A 21230-nucleotide genomic window follows, 5' to 3' on the forward strand; every position below is an offset into this window, starting at 1 on the left:
CATTTCTCTTAGTTGCAGTATGCTAATCTACATAATAGGAATAGTAAAATCTATTATTTACCTCTTAGAGAAGGTTTACAACTAGGCGGTGGAGTGAATGGAATGATCTGGACCTACTTTCCAGAGCTAGTGTAAGTATAAAGTGAGATGATATTTATAAAGTGCTTTGTAAAACTTAAAGTACTACATAAATGCTAGCTATTTTCATTACAAACATAAAGGGTTTTTAATGTTGAAAGACTGTGTAAACCTAAATTATTTCTATATGGGTCTGAATGTAGACCACTGTTTCTGCTAGCTTATAGAAAGTCATAATGCTATTTGTAATGGTTTCTTTTTTTCGTGTATATTTCTATGTTATTTTCTTCCCAAAATCTAATTTTAGAATTGTTACCAAGTGAGATAGTATTTGTAAATGCTTAGTACAATGCCTGGTACATAGTAAGTACTTGATAATGCTTGTTCCTTTCCTCTTCCTTCACTTTCTTTCAATTCCCTTGCCTTAGCCTTGCCTTCTTTGCCTTCTCTTCTCTTCTCCTTTCTTGCTTTCCCTTCCCCTTGTCTTCCCTATTTTGGGGAACAACCTATATTCAGATTAGTAGAGTATTATTGAATGAATGGATGAAACATTGGGACATTGCAAATGACAGGTCAGAGTGTAACTTTTCATAGACACTGATACCTGGATCATGGCAGTGTTGGTTAAAATTTGGACTAAATCATACTTCAAGTCTTTCCAACTCTGAGTGATTTTGATTCTATGAATTCAGAACGGGAAGAGAGTTGGCTGAAGAGGGGCTCCTTTATATCACCCATATTATGTCCAAAGAAGTGTTGCTTTTGCATGTTTTTACCTCGTAAGCTGGCAATGTGGAGGTTGGTGGAATATTAGTCATCTTGACATCTCCCTGAGTCTAGAAGTAAAGGAAGAGCCTTGGTGTCCCATTGTGCTGATCTGAGCTGAGCTGAGCTGAGCTGGGGGAGGGAGTAAGTATAGTTCAGAAAAAAATCAGAAAATAAGAAAGGAAGAATTTTACCAGGCTGCAAATCATATTTGCAAGACTCTAATAGTGAGAAACTCACATTCTATACTCTGTCAGCCAGAGCACTAGCTTAGCTCTCAGATGACATGGCTTCTGGTCTCACCTTTGTAATAACTCTCCATATGATCTTGAACAAATCAAACTCCTTCTCAGGGTTAGAGTTTCCTTATCTCCAAAATTAGGAGGCTGAAGCAGGCTAGAGATTGGACTTCTGAACCTTTCTGAATATCAGGATCTTTTGCAATGGCAAAGCTTTGGGGGATGGGGAGCTTTCCACATGAGATTCACTTACTATTAGCATCCATTGATTGGGAAGCATCTGTGGACATGGTAATGCTTTTAGATGAATTTGTAATTTATTAATCACAACAAGCATCTATACACACTCGGAAAAGAGTAATAAATATATGTTAAAAGGTTATTTTTTTAAACCAGACATTATTTCATCAATTTAGGGAGTTCCTAGTGAGAAACTTCCTTTAACAATACTAGATGGGATATAGCTTTACAATTTATGGTGATGGAAAGCTGCCTTAGGGCAATGGAAAATGAAATGGTAGCCAGCTATCAGAAATGGTGCACAGAGTACAGGACTTGGAGTCAGAAACGTGGAGTTCAAAACTCACCTCATATAAATGAGCTGTGTATCTTTAGACAAATCATTTAACCTCTGCCTGCCTCAGTTTCCTTACTTGTAAAATGGGAGTGAGAACAGTACCTACCTAATTTGTTTTTGTTTTTGTTTTTTTTATGACTTCATTTATTTATTTTTATTTTTTTATAATTTATTAATTTTATAATTATAATTTTTTTGACAGTACATATGCATGAGTAATTTTTTTACAACATTATCCCTTATATTCACTTTTCCAAATTTTCCCCTCCCTCCCTCTACTCCCTCCCCTAGATGACAGGCAATACCATATATATTAAATGTGTTACAATATAACCTAGATACAATATATGTGTGTAAAACCAAATTTCTTGTTGCACAGTAAGAATTGGATTCCGAAGGTATAAGTAACCTGGGTAGAAAGACAATAGTGCAAACATTTTACACTCCTTTCCCAGTGTTCCTTCTCTGGGTGTAACTGTTTCTGTACATCATTGATCAACTGGAACTGGATTAGCTCTTCTTTATGTTGAAGATATCCACTTCAATCAGAATATATCTTCATACAATATCGTTGTTGAAGTGTATAGTGATCTCCTGGTTCTGCTCGTTTCACTCAGCATCAGTTGATGTAACTCTCTCCAAGCCTCTCTGTATTCCTCCTGCTGGTCATTTCTTACAGAGCAATAATATTCCTTAACATCCATATACCATAATTTACCCAATCATTCTCCAATTGATGGGCATCCATTCATTTTCCAGTTTCTAGCCACTACAAAAAGAGCTGCCACAAACATTTTCTACCTCTCTAATTTGTGAAGATAAAACTAGATATTTTAATAGTACTTTGCAAAATTTACAGTGCACCCAGTCAGTATGTATCAAAGGCAGAACTTGAACACAGTTCTTCTTGTAAATGTCATTTTTCCTGAATAGAATGTAATCTCTTTGAGAGTAGGGACTATTTCCAACACCTAGAAGAGTACTGGGGACCTAATAGACCCTTAATAAATTCTGGTTGATTTACTGTTGTAGTGGTCAAAACATGGAACATGGAATCAAGACATGTTTGCTAGCTATGTGACCACAGCCAAGTCACCTGCTTCTCAAAGCTAAAGTTTCATCATTTGCAAAATGGGTTGTTACTTCCATGGTTGTGACAATAGCGCTTTGTAAACCTTAGAGCTCTATATAAATATGGTTTATTTTCCAAGAGAGCTAGGAATTACCTTTACCTATAAAGGAATTCTCTGGTATGACTCCAAGTGTACATAATAGAGAGGCAAAGAGTTCACATTCATTGGAAGAAGTCTCAATAGTTAGAATCTCATAGGATTAGTATTGGGATGTATAAATTCCATTAGGAGATGTAATCTTAGAAAGGTTACAGGAGATAGATGATTGTTTAGAAAGGGAAGCCATGGGGTATGACAGAATTGTAGTAAGTATGTTTCAGCTTTGGAACCTGAATAAGATGGGAGCCTAGGAGACTGATTTCATGTGGAAAGAGCTGGCTGCTCAGAAGGTAAATCCAGATCCAAAAGGTTACACTAGATGTCTATACTGGCCATAAAGAATGTGCTGAGAGGAGTTAACAAATAACTGAAAATACCTTTTCTGCATGCCTCAGAAGGTATCCTTTACATTCTTTTAATGTCTTAATAAAAATGATGCTTTTTGATTTGCTTGGTCCATGACTAGAGTGCTGCACTGGTACAGTCTTGGATTGTGATTCATATGACTAACTACCCTCCCCCCCCCACAAAAAAAAAAACACAGGGATTTCAAAGCCAGTGCTTTTAGGTAGATTTCAAAGGATTTTCAGAATTATCATTATTATTCTTGTTATTATCACCATCATCACTATCACTGTAATGTTCTCATTTTTTTTATGGAATTCAGATGAAAAAAAAAATTAAGTGGAAAGCCGTTATCCTGCTATTGATCTTTTACATGTTGTGCAGATAAAATAACTGTTTAAAAAATTGATGAAGATTTTGGGAAATAGATCAGTTTTCCAGAGATTCAGTCAAAGCCTCTTCAGGACAATCCTGATGCAGACTGGCAACCCCAATTGCATAAGGCACCAAGCAAATGTAGCTTGTCTTATTCTCAAATGATTTTAATTTTTTTCCTGCTTATTCTTTATATTTTGAAAGCTTTTTACTCCATGTAGTTTGGAGATTTTAAATATTTGTTATTGTGGCATCTATTCATTTTTAAAAAACTTTTACAGCTGTACCAGTGACTCTGGATAACAGTTCTGAGTATAATGATTTTCTGGTTCCATTACAGTTAATGTGCTGAGTTCTCACGGATATTATGAGGTTTATGTTTGTTAGCATGGGGATTTGTCATTGTTACTTTATAAAGAATAGTGAGCTTGTGGTATACACTTATAATAATTTGATCCTGTCTTTCTAGGGATTTAATAGATGATATACCAATCTGCAGTGATTAGTTACACACCTTCCACCCTTTCATCACTTCATCTTGCTTTTATACAGAAACATATGTTTACTTTGGCTCCTTTCTAAGCTGCTTGAAGAACTGGTTTTGCTTTTTCTTTGTCTCTAAATCCTTAGCATAATTCTGGAAGGCACTTAATAAGTGATTTTTGACTAATTTAATAGTATCCTTTTTGTACATTTTGTTGACAATGACTAGATTCTAAATCACCATAAACAATATTCATCTCTTTTTGCTGTTGTTATTGTTATCATCATCATCAATATTAATGATGATAGTAGTCACAATCATCATCATTAATGAAGATAATAATTACAATAATAGTCAATAAAATCCAAGAGGCTTCTGTTGACTGGTGCTTTGACTAGAAACTGTCAGGAAGACTCCTTGAGTCTCTGGAGCTTCTCAAATCATTTATTTCAGTCTTGAGTCCTCTATTCTTTAAGAACAATTTTTCTTTTCTTTTCTTTTTTTAATGTTAAAAGAAGGAACCCAAGGTGGATACCTGGTCAAGGATGCAGACTTCTCTTAGTTCCTTTGTGAAAAGAATGACTATAAAAGGGCTATTGTATTTGAAATCCTAGTTCTATGATTGTGTAACACTGTCTGTCTGCCTGCCAGTACCTGAAAAGCCCTGGAGGACTATGCTTAAGAAATGTTTGCTTCCATCAGGACAGGAACTTGATGCAATCAAGTCTTTAAGTTTGTAAAGCTCTTTGGCATTCTTCATCTTGTCCACAACCTCAACCTTTTGAGGGGGAGGGGATTGTAATTATTATTATCTCCATTTCATAGAAGAACCAGAGAATGTGAAGATACTTGCCCAGATCCATATGACTAGTGAGTGACTAAAAATTGGATGCTTGACCACCCCTAAAAGAGTGATTCCTGGTGCTGTCCCCCTTTTTAGAATGAAGATAACAGCTATCCTTTGATTTTTAGACTTCTTTTGGAGTGAAGCATAGGAGAGTAGGTAAAATATTATGAAGAAGGCAAAGATGTCTTCTCTACCTTTTCCAGTGATGAAGGGACCCTGTGTGAGTTGGAAGGGTCTGTGACCATGGCATCCAGCCAGAATTGTAGATACTTTGAAGACCCCTCATTGAACTTGAGCCAAAAAAAAAAAAACACTAGCAAAAGATGGCTGCTCTCTTTTCCTTCTCTTTCTCTGATCTGGAAACCTATGTGGTAATTGGCCAACAAAAGGTACTGAAACTTGACAAAATTGCCAGACTAGTGGTTCAAAAGAGAGATTGGATTGCTGTATTATCCCATGTATTTGTAGAGAGAAAGAGGGAAGGAGCCACAGAAGGAATTTGGGTAATTTGAATGTAGTCCTATTCTGAGTCTTAATTTCCAAAAATACCAATTGTCATCAAAGCTATTGAAATACTACCTTTTAGAAGCCCCATTTCCATCTGGGAGCTTCTCTGAGTAGTAGAAAGAAGTAGAAATTTGAGAGCTGATCTTTATGAAATAAACTGCTTTGAGATCCAACATGAAAGCATAATATGGGGCAATCTGTTCATCATTCCTATAGCAGAATCAAATCCAATGATCCCTTACTAGCTCCCTTATGACTTAGGCAGAAGAATTGACCATTGTCAGTTAGTGATTAAAAAATGGCCTGAAATTTATGGAACCCACCCTTTCCTTACCATTTCCTTGAATATTGACCTAGACCAAACCACCTGTACTTTTGTATTAGCCTTTAATTGATAGAAGTCTGTGAACTCAGTGTGAGGAGATATCATATCATATTCTTTTGCCTATTTCATTTAATCTGTCACAAGATTGAGAGATATGCAAAAATCATAAAACATGGCCCCTCATTTCGATGGAGCTCATATACAGAAAACATGGTGGCTATCACCATATTTCACATAAATTTAACCACTTAAAAGCAATTGTCACAATGAAGAGGCAGAAGGACCCTTAGTCACCAAGAGCCCGATAAGTTCATAGAGTGATCTATTTTGTCAAGTGGTGAGATGTGTATTCTGTGTCTTCTGTGACTTCAGTAACTGAGTAACTTTTTCACAGTCCACCTGAGAAGCCTGAAGTAACTTTGTGGTTGGTGGTGAGAGCATCTATTTTAGAGTCAGGAAAGCCTGAGTTCAAATCCTGCCTCAAATATTTCCTGATGCTAAGCAAATTACTTGAGCTCTTTTGCCTTAGTTTCTTTATTTGTAAATGAAGATAATAGTACCTACCTCACTGAGTTTATTGTAAGAATCAAATGAGTATGTGAAATGCTTTGCAAACCTTAAAATGCTATAGAAATGCCAGCCAGCTCCAAGCCCTATTTATAACACTTCTGTTCGGAATTCCTTCCTTTTCCACCACTTCTTAGATCCTAAACTTCCTTTAAGACTAATCTCAGGTACTACCTTTCTAAGGGAAGTTTAACCCAATTCTTCTAGTTACTAGAGTTTATCCTTTCTTCATAATCATCTGAACTTTATCTGTGTACATGTTTTATCCTCATTAGAAAGATAAGGTTCTATAGATATTGGGCTTTTAAAAGTGCACAAAGACTAGGACAATATTTATTTAGTAAAAGTTTCTTGAATCTGGATTTCTTCATTGTTTCTTTCCAGTTTAATCTTCAAATCTTCAGGCTTAGGTGACTCACACCAAACTAGGTTACTAAGTGTGAGAGTGAAAAGAAGAAAATAAAAGAGATTGGTATCATAGAGCTAGAATCAACAAGATTATGTAAATGATTAGCTATGGAACATGAGCAAGAGGAAAGAACCAAAGATCACCCCAAGGTTGTACAGTTGGATTATTAAGAAGATGAGTCCCAACAAAAGAACTGTCAGCTTCAGTTTCTAGTATGTGATATGAGAAAATGGCAGAGGCCCCTAGGAAGATGTTGTTGGGAAGATTGGCTGGACCTGAGTAAAATAGAAACAGAAGAAACTGGTGTTGGAGATAACTCAGGGTTATTGTCGCTTAGGGATCACTTTTTTTTCCCCTGAGGCTGGGGTTAAATGACTTGCCCAGGGTCACACAGCTGGAAAGTGTTAAGTGTCTGAGATCAAATTTGAACTTGGGTCCTCCTGAATTCAAGGCTGGTGCTCTATCCACTGCACCACCCAGGGATCACTTTTCAAAAAATATCAGAAAGATTCCAAAAGAATAGAAGAGATCCAAATGAATGATCTTTTTTTGTGGGAAAAAAAAGTTGACCAAGAAAACACCGGTAATTTTTGGCCCCAAGTCTCTGCTCTCTCTTCTCTGTAAAAATATTTGTGAAAATAATCTGTAGGTACATAGGATGATTCTTTAACAAAAAACTTGGGAAGGGAGCAGGCAGGTTTTCACATATAATTTTCTACAATAGACATCTTTACATTTACACAGTTGAGATATATAGAGAATATAAGAAACCACTGTGTCTGTGGTTTATTGATTTTTAAAGAGCATTTGACTTGGTGGATAAAAAAGTAGTCTTGAAGGTTCCCTTTAGACAAGGTATCTCCCATGAAAACATTGAAATTATGTATATATGACAGACAGGATTCTACATCTTTGTTCAAGAACCTGCAGAGTACGAACATCAAATGAAGCATAAAATAGAGAAATATATGCCCAATGATGTTTGCCAGTACCATGAAGAATGTTTTATGTGTAAAGTCCAAACATAACAGGAATTCCCTATTGATAGTAAGGTTACCTAAATGTTACTATGCATCCTACTGATGATATTGCATCAATTGTCCAGAACAATATAAAGGTTTCTTAATCCAACCCTATCCATTGTAATGAAATAAATACCTACTGTGTTCAAAGCAATAAGCTCAGTATGGGGATAAAAAGAAAAGTATGAAAAAAGAGTTCTTTCACTAAAAGCTTAAATTTAATGGGGATTGGAGAAAACAAAACATGTAATTATATATATATTATATAAACATATAATATATATGTGAATGTTTGAAGAGGATTAACCTTTAACAAATAGAATCAAGAATCAAGAAAGAGTCCCTATAGTAGGTGACACATGGACTAACACTTAGAAGAAGAGGCAGAGGTGAAGAACATTTCTTTTTTAAATAATGGCTTTTTTATTTTCAAAATATATGCAAAGACAGTTTTCAGCATTCACTCTTGCAAAATCTAGACAGCAAGTAATACAATATATGTTAAATATGTGCAATTCTTCTATACATATCTCCACAATTATGCTGCACAAGAAAAATCAGATCAAAAGGAAAAAAATGAAAAAAAAAGCAAGCAAAGACAACAAAAAGGTGAAAATATTATATTGTGATTCACATTCAGTCCCCATAGTCCTCTTTCTGTATGCAGATGGCTCTATCACAAGTTCATTGGAATTGGGCTGAGTCATTGTTGAAAGGAGCCACATCCATCAGAATTGATCATCAATCTTGTTGCTGTGTCCAAAGAGCTCCTGGTTTTGCTCACTTCACTTAGCATCAGTTCATTCAAGTCTCTCTAGGCTTTTCTGAAGTTATCCTGCTGATCATTTCTTATAAAACGAATATTATTCCTTTACATTCATGTACTATAACTTATTCAGCCATTCCCCAATTGATGGGCATCCACTGGGTTTCCAATATCTTGCCACTACAAAAAGGGTTTCCACAAACATTTTTGTACATGTGGATCCCTTTTTCCTTTTTTATAATTTCTTTGGGATACAGGTAGAGACACTGCTGGATCAAATGGCGTGCACAGTTTGATAGCCCTTTGGACTTAGTTCCAATTTGCTCTCCAGATTGTTTGGATAAGCTACAACTCCACCAACAATGTATTAGTAGGACCAATATTTTCAAAGAAATGGATACAAGATATGGAATGTTTGGGGAGCAGCAGACAGGTCACTATGGTTGGAAAATAAAATGTGTGAAGGTGAATATTTCTGGAAGATTTCCTTAATGAAAATCAAAGCAATGCAAAAGACATTGGTCTAACGAGCCACATTAGAAAAACAAACTGGATGAAATTTGTATATTTCTATAATTAGCTTCTCTCTGTCTATTTATGTGTGTGTATCTCTGTGTGTGTGTGTGTGTGTGTGTGTGTGTGTGTGTGTGTGTGATTTCTTTCTCTATGTGCCTATCTGACATTAGAGACAGTGAAAGATAGAAGGGAAGCCTTATGTCCAAGAAGAGATTCCTGATATATGCTAGTTGTGTGAACCTAGATAATTCATTTGACATCTGAGTGCCTCAGGTAACCTTTTAGAACTATAAATTACAAAATTTCCCACTTGCATTGGTGAAATGAGTTTTTATGCTAAAGGTTCTCTATAGTGATAAAATTTCAGGCCCAGACAGATAATATCTTGGACAAGTGCTGCAGATAAATGATGACCTAGGTTCAGAATTTATTAGCAGTAGGAAACCCTGCTGATAACCCATTTAGAAAATGTACAGTGTTTCAATGATTCTAAACTGTTTATTGTTACAAATCTCAGAAGAAATTATTAGTAACCCAAATGGCAATTTAAAGATCCATGGCAGGTATAGCAGTTGCAACATTACCAACCTGGAAATAATGGACATCGCAAATAGCATAAAACCATTTGTAATTATAATTGCTAGCGTTGTATTTTAAGATTTGCAAAATCCCTTACATATGTTATCTCATTTGGTACTCACAATAATCCTATTCGGTAAGTGTTACTATCACTTATATTTTACAGATGAGGAAACTGAATCCGATAGAGATTAAGTGACTGTCAGAGTCACACAGCTAAGTCAATGTTTGAGACAGCATTTGAACTTGGATTTTCTTGATTCCAAGTCTACTATTCTATATTATGTCACCTAAGTGCCTGTTATTAAGAAAATAAATGACCAAAAGACGAGGTAGGGTGCTTGTGTAGTGACAATGAGGCACAGAAGATGGATAGCCTGATTGGGAGGGTGATTTTCCTTGAATGAAAGAATGGACATTTATTAAACTCTTACTCTGTATGTCCCAGATACTTTGCTAGGTACTGGAGACACAAATGCACAATCAGGATAGGAGGAGATAAAACATATAGGTGATAGCCAGAATAGGGAATTTGGGCTTGCAGAGTTGGATGAATGTTGAGTGGAGCCATAGGATATACATCTGTTAACAGGCTCTTTTCAGAAGCAATGGTACTTTTGATTTGCTGACTGTTTCCAGAATAAAAAGTAGAAATTGAGAATGGGGAAAGTGGGGGGTGGGGAGGAGTAGGTGATATTATTATGGCCTTGCTGAGTAGCATAGAAGGTAAGCTATATGATGTCGTGTCAGATGAATGTAAAGTACCATTTGGGGCCATTAGATACAGGAGGATAGGCAATTTTTTTGCTCATTCCGTCAGCACTTAGAATAGCTCAATTCCAATCTGAGCTCTTAAAGAAGGAAGGCATGGTCTCTGGAGCTTCATTTCAGAGGGTGATATTCCCGGGAGGTAGAAGGGTCAGGTCCAATGCAGGACAGAGAGCAAAATATCTGGTTAGATGGATAAGATACTAAAAGAGTAAAAGAAGGGTCTCTAGCAATGGGATTGGTCCAGAGTCATAACTACTACCTATTTGGGCACTTGGGCCAAACAATGAATTGTGCACCCTCAATTCAACTCTGTGTATGTGTGTGTGTGTGTGTGTGTGTGTGTGTGTGTGTACAAGAAATACAAAAACACAACTAGACTCTGGAAGGGTCTAAGGCCCAATTAGAAGGTCCCAAATACTGAGAGGAGGTGATCTGATTGTGATGAAAAGGAGGGAAGAGGAGCCATCTGGTACCTTCCTAGTCTGACTAATTATTGTTAACTTGTGTCTGCATTGATGAAGTGAAAGGAAGGGCTGTCAAAATGTGACATTTTTAAACTGCCCATTTTGATCTTCATGTTCCCAGTGCTTAGTGCAGCGTCTTGCACATAGGAGACTCTTAGGAAATGTTTGTTGGTTGATTGCTGAATCAGCCCCTGAACCCCCTCCCAGAGACAGTGAATAAGATTCTCCCTCTCATCTAGTCTACTCTCCTTTTCATCTCCCCTCCCCCTTTCTCTACCTTTCCTTTTGAAATTTCTTTTTCCCTTTCCAACTTCCTGATGTGCATTCTAGTCTGGCTTCATAGGATCAGAGATGATGGAATCATAGAGCTGGAAGGGATTTTATGTTGGCCCATAAAGGTTAAGTGGCTTGCTCTTGATCACACAGATAGTAAGCCCCTGTTTTGTTAACTTCAAGTCCATCACTCTAGATCCTGAAATGTTTATAAAAATGGGGGAAGGGGGACTTTTCAGGATTGGAACACATTTACTGATCCCTAAACCTCCTAGGGTCCTCCTTGCCCAATGACACGGTGGATGCCGTGAGATGCTGCTGATGGCCTCCTTGAGAACTTTGCTTAATATGCAGACACTGCTTCGTGTCCCCTGGGCCAGGGGATAGGAATACTCTGCTCAATATGGAAGCCCGGCCAAGAGAAAAGCAAAGTTGTCAATAATTCATGCGGCAGCTCCCCCCTCGCTCTCCCGGCTGGCTGTAAATATTTCATCTGGACAGGGATGTCTCAAGCAGAGACACCCAGGATGGGCTGGGCTGAAAGGCCATGCTACAGCCTGCCAAGTCCCCAGGCTGGGCCATCGGGACGGGGGATGGATTCTACCTCTCTGGAAGGAGAACGAGGTGGAGGAGGCAGCTGTCAGCTCCTGGGATGGCCTCCAAAGCTGCCGACCGGCTGATCCTTGGTGCAGCCTTTGTGCGGTTTTGTGGTACTACCAGCTTGCTGCTCCCCCCTTCTTGGGCACGGCATCCTACTGAGAATGAGGATGGAAAGGGAAGGAGGGTGGGCAGTCTTTAGGGATTCTGGGGGCAGTCTCAGCACTGCTCCTGAAAACCTGGGATAAATAATCATACTCCAAAGTGTTTAAATTCATTTCTGCCTAACAGATCCATAAAGGCTTTACCAAAGGTATTTACAAGATCCTGATCCAGGGACCTTACAGCCCATTTAATCCGACCCTATCCATTTACAGTTGAGGAAACTAACTTGTTCTAAGTCATATGGAGTAAATATCAGAATTTTGGTTTGAACCCAGGCCTGACTCTCTTCCACCACTACTACAACAATAATAACCAAACATTGATAAAGCCCTTGGGAACTTTAGAGTACTTTGTATATATGTTATCCCTCTTCATCCTGTGAAGTGGGATAAGATATATTTATACCCATTTTATAGATGAGGGGGCTGATTGAGACAGGTTAAGTAATATTTTAAATAATAAGTCATTAGGGAAAGGGGGCTGGATTCAGAGGTATTCAAGGAGAATTACAGAGGTACTCTGAGCCTTGTAGGAGTTCCTAGAATGGTAGGATCATAGATTTAGAATTGGGTTCAAATCCAGCCTCTAACACTTACTAGCTATGTGATTCTAGGCAAGTCACTTCACCCTACTTGCCTCAGTTTCCTCATTTGATAAGTGATCTGGAGAAGAAAATGGCAAATCACTCTAATGTCTTTTGCCAAGAAAACCCCAAATGGGGACTGAAAAAAAAAGACTGAACAACAATTCAGGAAGAGCACGTACCACAAAGGGAAGTATGTTGTTCCTTCTGTTCTTGAAACTCTTATCTTTCTTTAAGGCTTGGTTCAACAACCACTTCTTTCAAAAGACTTTCCTGAATCTCTCAGTTAGTTCTCCTTACCTTCAATTTCTCTATATTATGTTGTAAATATATATATATATATATATTTTTAAATTTTTTGCTAAGGCAATTGGGGTAAAGTGACTTGCCCAGGATCACACAGCTGGAAATTAGTAAGTCTGAGGCTGGATTTGAACTCAGGTCCTCCTGATTTCAGGGATATTACTCTATCCACTGAGCCATTTAGCTGCCTCTATATAGTTCTTTTTTTTTTTTTTTTAATATAGATTAGTACAAGTGGTTTCCCTCCAGTAGAGTCTTAGTCCTTGAGATCAGGGACCATTTCAATTTTGTCTTCATGTTCTCAGTACCTAGCATAGGCCTCTCATTATAAGTACTGCTTATAGTAGGTGCTTAATTTTTTTTAAATGAAAATAGTAAGTGGAGAAAAGAGAAAATTGATTTTTGTTAATTGAAAAGCTAATTTTAAAAGGGTAATAAATGTCTTCTTTTAAATAAGAAGGTAATGTGTCAGTAAAAACAGGAGTTATATTATTCAATGGATAGAGTTCTAGACCAGGAGTCAGGAATATTTGAATTCAAATTTGACCTTAGACACTTAGCTGGTTATGTGATCCCAGGCAAATCACTTAACCTCTATCCACCTCCAATTCCTCATTAAAAATGTGAGTAATTATAGCATCTACCTAAGAAAGTTATTGTTAGGATCAAATGAGACAACATTTTGTTGAGAAAACAAATGAGATAAAGCATTTTGCAAACCTTAAAGCACCATCTAAATACTACAAAATAAGGATAATAATAGCACCTGCTTCCCAGGATTGTTAATAAGATAAAAATGGGATGATATTTTTAGAGTGTTTTGAAAAACTTCAAGTGTTATATATGGATCCTTCCCCTCTTTTTTCTCTTTCCTTACCCTCCTCCTTCTCCTCTTCCCGCTCTTCCTTTTTCTTCTTCTTCCTTTACCTCCTCCTTGTCACGACACAGGACCAGAGATATCCAACTAAATTTTTTCTTATGACTCCATTGGTTTTACTTTTGAGTCTGGTGGTTTTCCCACTAAAACATACTGCCTCCTTTCTTTCTTTATTTATTTTTTAAAATTAATTTTATAATTATAACATTTTTTGACAGTACATATGCATAGGTAATTTTTTTTTTACAACATTATCCCTTGTACTCCCTTCTGTTCCGAATTTTTCCCCTCCTTCCCTCCACCCCCTCCCCTAGATGGCAGGCATTCCCATACATATTAAATATTTTATAGTATATCCTAGGTACAATATATATGTGCAGAACCGAATTTTGTTGTTGTTGTTGTTACAAAGGAAGAATTGTATTAGGAAGGTAAAAATAATCTGGGAAGAAAAACAAAAAAATGCTCACAGTTTATACTCATTTCCCAGTGTTCCTTTTCTGGGTGTAGCTGATTCTATCCATCATTGATCAATTGGAATTGGATTAGCTCTTCTCTATGTTGAAGATATCCACTTCCATCAGAATACATCCTCATACAGTATCATTGTTGAAGTGTATAATGATCTCCTAGTTCTGCTCGTTTCACTCAGCATCAGTTGATGTAAGTCTCTCCAAGCCTCTCTGTATTCCTCCTGTTGGTCATTTCTTACAGAACAATAATATTCCATAACATTCATATACCATAATTTATCCAACCATTCTCCAATTGATGGGCATCCATTCATTTTCCAGTTTCTAGCCACTACAAAAAGGGCTGCCACAAACATTTTGGCACATACAGGTCCCTTTCCTTTCTTTAGTATTTCCTTGGGATATAAGCCCAGTAGTAGCACTGCTGGGTCAAAGGGTATGCACATTTTGATAACTTTTTGGGCATAATTCCAGATTGCTCTCCAGAATGGTTGGATTCTTTCACAACTCCACCAACAATGTATTAGTGTCCTAGTTTTTCCACATCCCCTCCAACATTCATCGTTATTTGTTCCTGTCATCTTAGCCAATCTGATAGGTGTGTAGTGGTATCTCAGAGTTGTCTTAATTTGCATTTCTCTGATCAATAGTGATTTGGGACACTCTTTCATATGAGTGGATATAGTTTCAATTTCATCATCTGAAAATTGTTTGTTCATATCCTTTGACCATTTATCAATTAGAGAATGGCTTGATTTCTTATAAATTAAAGTCAATTCTCTGTATATTTTGGAGATGAGGCCTTTATCAGAACCTTTAACTGTAAAAATGTTTTCCCAATTTTTTACTTCCCTTCTAATCTTGTTTGCATTAGTTTTGTTTGTGCAAAAAAAAATGTAATCAAAATTTTCTATTTTGTGATCAATAATGATCTCTAGTTCTCCTTTGGACACAAATTCCTTCCTCCTCCACAAGTCTGAGAGGTAAACTATCCTATGTTCCTCTAATTTATTTATGATCTCATTCTTTATGCCTAAATTTTGGACCCATTTTGATCTTATCTTAGTATGTAGTGTTAAATGTGGGTCCATGCCTAATGTACTGCCTTCTTAAGAGATATAGGGTGGTATGTTCTTAGGATCTGAAGTTGGCATTGGAGAGGTCCTTTCCCAACCCATGTCTTGGGACTACAGTAAGAGACAGAAACCTGGGTGACATGGCCTAAAGAAATGACCCGAGATATGTGTTTTTCTATCTTTTTTTTTTCATGTGGTTTTTTTTCTCCCTCATTTGTGGACATGGGAGTCCCTCTCATAAGGAAATCCCTTGGTAAATAGGACTGTGTGACTTAGGAAGCAGCACAGTGGACAGCTCCAAAAAACTTCCCTTCTCCTTCTTTTGGTTTGCATGGGTCAGGCCCTTCAGGGATCTTCTCATAGGGCACCTTCACCAAATTGCCTCTGCAGAGTTTAACAGCTAAAGAGTCTATATCAATCTCTGTCTTTCATTTCAACCACTCAGACCAGAGGCTGAGCAGGACAGATAATTAGTCTGTTTGCTTTCTTTTCCTTTTTTTTTTTTCTGTGATAAGCTATATCCCAGACAAGTTTCTATCCTACTTGGACATATATAGGCTCCATCTATGATGAGCAACACATCGACTTCTTAGGGGCAATTGATCCAATTCATAATTGGTCCCATTAGGGATCCATTTCAGAGATTTGGTTCATGGGAACCTTAACCTAAATATCCATTGGGCTGTCCTCTATAACTCCTCCCGCCCATGTTCTATCTGTTCTATACATAGCCCCAGATTGTGAAGGAAATCCGAGTCTGTGTGAGGAAGCTGAAGAAGGAACTACTAAGTAAGCTGGAACTAATGAAAAATTAAAGCTAATTGTTCATTAAAAATCCCTTTCTGAGACAGATAGGATTTTCTGGGCTGGGGTGACTGATGGGGGATGGTACTGGCTATTGTGAGTTTTTCCGGTGCTCCCTCAAGTACTTGGTGAGGGGGGTCGGAATAGAGAGGATGAGATGCTTCCTATGGTAGGAAGCCCAGCTGCTGTTCAGCCTGGTTTTTGGCACTGGGGTGAGCTTCCTCCTCAACAGAGGGAGGATGCTGGGGGAAGGGCAGGGCTAGGGTGGGAGGAAGAGAAAAGGAAGGCAGCCTTATAGTAGGCTCTGACTTAAAAAAAAATAAAAGTACTGAGCCACTTAATGGCTAACTAACCGCCTTTCCAATGGTATTCCTTGCTCTGATAAGAGAAAAAAAAGATAGGAAGGACCATTAAGCTCATGAATACAGAATCCTCTTCTGTTTTGTAACGGCAAGAAAAACAGCCCATCCTTGACCAAATTGTGTATATTTGAAAATTCTTTTTTTTTCCCTAGGGCAGGAGTAATTGTCATAGAAATTCAGACTACTTATATTTATGTTCTTTTTAGTCAGATGTGGGAGGTTCTTATTGTTGCAAAGATGGGATATTACATTTAGAAAAGACTTCAGACTATATAGGATATCCCTAAAGTCTTAGGGCAATTGTAAATTATTAAAGCCCCAAACTGCGCTAAGACTTTTGGTACACCCTATAGAAGCTAGAATGTCAGATTTAGAAGAGATTTTGATATTGGTAGCTGGAAGGGATGATAGAGATGATACAGTTCATTTACTCCCTTAATTTTATAGATGAGAAAATTGAAGCCTAGAGGGGGTGAATTATTTGCTCAAAATCACACAATAGAATTTTATAGCAGAACTGGCACCTGAACCATAAAATTACAGAAGCTCAAAGATCATCTATTCTAACCCATATCTGGGCAAAAATCCCATCTACCAACATCTCAGACAAGAGGCTTGCAGATAGAGTCCTAAGAAATTGTTTGTTGAATTGACTTGGTTGCTTAACCTTCAAATAGAGACTTCTAGTGATGGGAAAACCTCCCAAAGTGACCAGAAGGGAGGGGAGGGAGGGGATTGATTCGGGGAGTGTCCTCTATTGATGGGAGCATTTTCCTGTGAAATGTGGACATGCCCATTGGATCCTATTTTAAACAAGCAGACAATTTTTGATTGGTTTTCAGTGCCTGGAGCTGCTCCTGTGATAACTAATTGCCTTGAACTTAAGAGGATGGGTTTTGTCATAAGAACTCTCCCTTTAAATTTGTAAAAAAAAAAAAAAAAGCAGCTACTTGCTCTCAATCATTTGTGTACTCTTTTTTGTCTTTTTTCTTGCATCTCCCTTGGGGTGGGGAGGTAATTGTCATTTCTTCTCCAGGAGTGGTAAAAGTGACTTGTGGTAAGGACACATAGTCAGGACAGGTGTACATGAAAACAAATGTATGAGAATTAATCTTTTCAGAGTAAGAGATGGTAGCAATTAGAGAGCCAATAGATTTCTTGCAAAAGCACATGTCGGAGGAAATAAATATATGGGTACCCACTCTGCTTAAGAGCAGCACATCTCATAGGTGACATTCCTGAACTCCAGCCTTATAGAGGAGGACTGTTTCCTAGGCAGCAGGATCCCAAAAGCTAACCTTCTATCATCATCATCATCAACAGCAACAATAGCAACAAGAAATATTTATTAAATACTACTGTAAGTCAGTCACTCTGCTAAGTGCTAGCAATATAAAGAAAGGCAAGAAATAGTTTCAGCCTCAAGGAGGGAATATTCTATTGGGGAAAACAACATCAAAACAATTATGTATAGACAAGATATATATATATATATATATATGTGTGTGTGTATATATATATACACACATACATACATGCATGCATATATATACATATACAAGATACATATATATATATATAAATGGGAGGTAACTTCAGAAAAAAAGGAACCAGTGGTAGTGGAGACTAAGAAAGGCCTTTTTTAGAAAGTGGAATTTGAACTGAGTCTTGAAAGAAGCCAAGAAGCAGAAGTGAGAAGGGAGAGCATTTGGCAGACTGCCAGTGAAAAGACATAGAATCTGGAAATGGAGTACCATGCAGTAGGAGCCACAAAAAGCCAGTGGGGATTGATTGGGGAATGTGTGAAGGGAGGTAAAGTGTAAGAGACCGAAAAGGTAGGAAGAGGCCCCACTGAGAAGATCTTTAAATGACAGAAAATCTTCTATCAAGAGATTGCCTTTTGGATGACTCTAGGTTTGGGAATTCCTCAGTTGGAGGACCAGAGACTTTGGAGCAGGTATCCTAACTTTTTTTGATTATTGTTATGTTGTTGACAATTTAGTGAAGATTATGTATCCCTTCTTAGAGGAATGTTGTTGACTGAATGGAGGGAAACAAATGATATTGAAATCAATTATGGAAATATATGAAATGAGTTTATGGACTCTAATCCAGATTTTTGGATTTTTTTCAAGGGGATTTTTGAATAGGGAGAAAGAATAAAATTGTTTGTTGTTGGAGAAGAGTAAAGGCATTTCAAATTGATTATTTTGTCCTAGGCACTGGGAATACAAATACAAGGAAAAAGATAGTTCTGCATTCAAGGAGGGTCCATTCTAATAGGGGAAGATAATACTTATAAAAGGGAGCTAAGGTGAGGGTGAGTGGTATCCAAAAATGAGTGATGATTATTCTAGATCCTTTCTAAAAATGGAGATCCCAAGAGGAATTCAGTAATAGAAGAAGGCAATAGAACAAGAAAAATGTTCCAGAGTAAGAAGACCACAGACACTGGGGGAACTTCCAGGATGAAAAGGCAGCTGAGGAATGGTAGAAAAGCTTGGAACTTCAGAAGCTGAGTGACGAAAGGAATGAGGAAGGAAGGTAACTGCTGTTACTGTCAGTGATTCAGCCAGTGCAGGTCTGAGGGGAAAAGGTGTTGTTGCACATTCGGCAACCCCAAACGTGATTACCTCCCGGGAAGTGTTTATGAGCTACCTGAGTGTGTGATGTGTTCTCTGGATCTCCTACTGAGCTGCTATGAGTCCTTTAAGTGCCTCATGTGTTATGTTTATCTCATTATGGGCTCCTGTTTGGAGCTTTCTGCATCTTCTGTGGGGTGAAATTAAAGTATACACAACACTGTATACACAATACAGGGATTGTTACCTTGAATGCTTACACAGGAACATTGCTCACATACATGGAGAGCTTAACACAAAATATTTGGGATTTTTCTGGATTTTGCCATGGGTGGAGGCAAAATAAATCAAGGAGAGAAAATGAACTTTTTGGAGGAAATCCTCTAGGATTATAAAAGGTTAGTGGGAATCTATAGAGATTTGGGGTTTCTGGATCTCAATTGGCCTTAGGTCATAAAATCTATTGGATTTTATGTTTTTTAGAATTTTTTAGCAACTCTAATTGTTGGGAAGCATTTTTCTTATATGCAACTGAAATCTGCCTGATAGTAACTTTCACCACTATTCTATGTTTTTCCATTTGAGAGCAAGTAAAATAAGTTTAAATCTTTTCTCATAGGACAACTATTCAAATGCTTAAAGGCAGCTATCATATTCTCCTTAAGTCTTTTCATGTCCAGTTTAAAAATTCCCATTTTCTGTCTCCTGATTCCAATCCTGATGTTTTGATTTGATACCAAAACAGAAGTTTTTCCATTACACCATTTGCTTTTTTTTTTTTTCTTCTGCTGAGGCAGTTGGGGTTAAGTGACTTGCCCAGGGTCACACAGCTAGGAAGTGTTAAATGTCTGAGACGAGATTTGAACTCGGGTCCTCTTGAGTTCAAGACTGGTGCTCTACCCATATACCATGTGATTCTTGAGATACTTTCTATCACTGATAATCAGTGATTCTTTAAGGAAGAAAAACTCTTCCAGGGATGATGGAGGTGTGCAGTCTTCCATTTTGGCTGTGTCCTGGCATTTAAAGTATTCCTTTCCTTGTGCCCTCCTGGCATAGAGTCTTGATCGGCTTCCTGGGTCCATGTCTTCTAAGGACAACTTTGAAAGGCTGGTGCTGATTTTACTGAAAAAGAGACCTGAATGCACAAAGAAGGTCCTTAGCCTTGAGGGGAACTTATTTTTCCCTGCCAGAAATACCAGTGCTTTTTCTCAAAGCCCTCTGCCCAGGCAGACCAAAAGTGGTCAACTCACAGATGGTTGCTGTCTGATCCGGCCTTCAACTATGCAAGAGCTGGGCTGTGGTGCTGACTCAGAGAATTGATCTGAAGTCAGGTGGGGAGGGGGAACAGCATGGGGCAGCTGGAGACCTGCTGGGAGCTTCTCATCTCTGCACATCAGCGTCATTCCCTCTCCCCTCTCACTCTCAGTAACCTAACCTGAAGGGAATTTTGTAAGCTGCAGACAAAAAAATTTTTTTCCAAAGGCTAATGGAAATAGGACTTAGGCTAGAGAAAGGAAAGCAGAAGTAGCAGAAGAAATAAGAATTGGGAATGATTGTGGCATGGTGCCCTGTCCAGGACCTTAAGAATTCTCTGCACCAATTTTCTCATTTAATAAGTGAGGAAACAGACCAAGAGAAAAATGACTTAGGTCACAGCTAGGAAATAGCAAAACAGGGAATCAAACTTAAGTTTCCTGATTCCTTATTTAGGTCTCTTTTCATTGTTCTTCACTGCGAATTTTGTACTGGTAAGAGATCTGAGTATTTTGTTTTCTTTCTTTTTATTTTCAATTTCAAGTTCACTCTCTCTGTCCACCTCCTCCCCCACCTATTGAAAAATCAAGAAATACAATATTCATTATTCATATGAAATCGTGCAAAATCTATTTCTTCATTAGATATGTTCTTCCCCTCTACCATCATTCCTGCCTCTAAGAGTAAGGAAAATAGAGGGAAAAATTATGTTTCAAAATGCATTCTGAGTTCATTGGGTTCCCTTTTTGGTGGTGGGTGCTGGTACTTCATTTTTAATGATGATAAGACAAAAAAATCATTTTAACACATAATGAGAGGGATTGACATTAGATCTTGGAAGGACTTCCAGACGTCATGGTGATGTGAATCCATGGTGATATTTTGTGACCATCTTCCTATCGGGATGACTTAGGAATGTTTTCTTGGAAAACTCAACTTAATGACTCTCCATTATCTGCTCAAACCAATTCAATTAAATCCAACGAGGAACTACTACTATTAAGGAACAA

The sequence above is a fragment of the Sminthopsis crassicaudata genome, chromosome 4 (assembly GCF_048593235.1).
Source record: "Sminthopsis crassicaudata isolate SCR6 chromosome 4, ASM4859323v1, whole genome shotgun sequence".
Classification (NCBI taxonomy): Eukaryota; Metazoa; Chordata; class Mammalia; order Dasyuromorphia; family Dasyuridae; genus Sminthopsis; species Sminthopsis crassicaudata.